Source organism: Belonocnema kinseyi, chromosome 8, assembly GCF_010883055.1.
Source record: "Belonocnema kinseyi isolate 2016_QV_RU_SX_M_011 chromosome 8, B_treatae_v1, whole genome shotgun sequence".
Classification (NCBI taxonomy): domain Eukaryota; kingdom Metazoa; phylum Arthropoda; class Insecta; order Hymenoptera; family Cynipidae; genus Belonocnema; species Belonocnema kinseyi.
This window is the reverse complement of record NC_046664.1, coordinates 103,530,352-103,533,054: the sequence shown is the minus strand read 5'-3', so window position 1 is coordinate 103,533,054 and position 2,703 is coordinate 103,530,352.

Below are 2,703 nucleotides of genomic sequence, written 5' to 3'. Positions count from 1 at the left end.
TTGAACTTTTAAAATTGAAATTTAAAAGTTTTTAATTACAAAATGTTGTATTTAAATGCTCAATAATTTACACGTATAAAATTGAAGGTTCTAACATTTTTCTATATAACAAAATATACATCTACATTATCATTTCCAATGCACTACATAAAAAGATCAATCAATAAACTTTAAAATTTTCAAATTATATAATTTTAAGGAATTTTTAGCTAGAACATCAAATATTGAAAAATTGAAAAAATTTATCTGAACACTTCTTAACTTAGAAATTCAGTTATTTTCTTTTTAAATAATTTTAACATCCTTGGAAAGCTTCAAAATTTTATTTCAAAATCTTGAGAAATCTAAGATTTCAGCGTAAAAGTGAAGATTACTCTATTATTTTAAACGCGCGATTTTTCCACCTGTCTAAAATGTCATTATAAGAATAGGATATATCAAAAATGAATTTATTTATATTTCCATAGCGGCCGCCACATAAGTTCCTATTCCTCAAAAGATAAAGTGTTCTATATATATTTAGTTTCTTCTAATTGTACCGAAAGATAACCTCACAGAGATGTCTTCTATTCCCCAAGAGTGTTCATATTTTAAGATTATTTAATTCCTTCTAATAAGTTCAAAAAATATGTGTAATAAATTGTTTTAATTTCTTCATTTGGAACATAAGTTTTGAAAATTTAATTCTAATGAATTAATTCCGCCTCTCTAGAGCTAAAATTATTTTAATTCACACATTTAAATAGATTTCTTTGATGTATTTTTTAAGACTTTTAAATAAATTAGTAAAATGTTAATAAATGTAAATTTGAATACTTTTGAATTTATAAGTTATCGAAAGATTTAATAATAAAACATAGGTTAAACAAATACAAAACCTATTCGTTTGGAGCATTTTGAATTATGCCCGGAGAAAAGAAAATTTAAGCGGTCCTAGAGTTTTCAGTACTCAAAAACGTTCGTGAAGCTTGCATTTTCCATTGTTTATCCAGGTTCTTTTGCCGATTCATTCCCGGTTTTGTGAAGTTGTTAGCTTCAATAGTTGAATTGTTCAAGAAAGATGAAGCTTTTGAGTGGAACGAGCGTCGAGACAAGGCACTTCGCGAAACTAAAAAACTTTTAGGGTCGTATCCGATCTTAGGATATTATAATCCAAAACCTAAATACACCGAATTACATACCGATGCCTGTGAAGAGGTCTAGGCACTATGTTACTGCAAGGCGATGACAAAAGCAAGTTACGTTTAATTTGCGCTATCAGTCGTAGAACTTTGGGCGTCAAAAGGAACTACCATTCAACAAAATTAGAGCTTATGGCTACAGTATGGGCTATGGAACGACTGTGACCCCTTCTTATAGGAATAACGTTTCAAATTATTACTGATTGTCAGGCTTTGGTCCACATTAATTCTTTAAAAACGAAAACTCATTAAATCGTGCGTTGGCAAAACCTGATCTCTGACCGTCTTCGAAATACACTATTGCGCTGGCGAAAGAATGCGGCATGTCGACGCCCTATCCCGTGCGCTGGTTGAGGAGGCGAGTGGAGAGATAGATAAGGCCATGGTATTGAATACAATGGTTTCCGAAAATGACATTTTATTGTATCAACGCAATGATGATCTATTGGCACAAAAGATAAGTATCCTAGAGAAGGAAGAAAGTGAGCGCTCGCGTAGAGAACGGGGGGAGGTTAATGGCTATCTGTGGATAGATGGAATATTGTATAAAAAGAATGCGGATAAAGAGTTGTATGTAGTGCTTCGAGCGATGCGGAAGGCATTAGTAAATAAGAACAATGATCAAACGAGTCACTTTGGGGTGGACCATACGCTCGCGCGTGTCAGCGAAAATTTCTATTTTCCAAAAATGAGAAGTTATATTCGTCGACATATTGCATCGTGCATTGAGTGCCTATTTGCAAAACACAAGCCAAGTAAACAGGCGGGTGAATTACATCCTATTCCGGCGGGTAAGAGGCCCTTTGAAATTATTCACTTGGATCACCTTGGTTCATTCGTAACATCATCGCGGGGTAACAAATATATCCTGGCCGCGATTTGTAACTTAACGAAATTTAGCCAATTGTATGCGGTTAAAGATACAAAGGCTTCAACGACGATACGCAAAGTCGAAGAATTAGTCGGGTGATTAGGAGCGCATGTACGTTTTATAACTGACCGAGGTACGAGCTTTATGGCCGATAGCTTCAGCAATGTTTGCCGTAAGCACGGTATCAAACTTACCTTTAATTCGAGTCGACACGCGCAAGCGAACGGTCAAGTAGAGAGATTGAATCAGACTATTCTGCCAGCGTTGCAAGGTAGTTTGAATGATAAGGAAGGTCGGCATTGGGATGATAGTGTCCAGAAAATAGAGCGCGATTTAAATACTTCAGTTTGCAAAACTACCGGCAAAACACCTTTTGAAGCACTTTATGGCTACTCACCTCGTTTCAATGAAGGACTTGCTAGGCAGCTGACAGAATGGTCTGAAACATATCGCCTACCAGAAGAAGTTCGAATTGAAATCGAAGACAAAATTGAGCGTGAACAACATAGTGTGAAAGAAAGGTATGATAAATACCGATCTAAAAATGTTATATACCAAGTGGGAGATATTGTGGTAACGACAGCGGCAAAAAGTGCGACTGGCGAATCAACAAAGTTACAGATGCGTAATAAAGGACCACTAGTAATCACG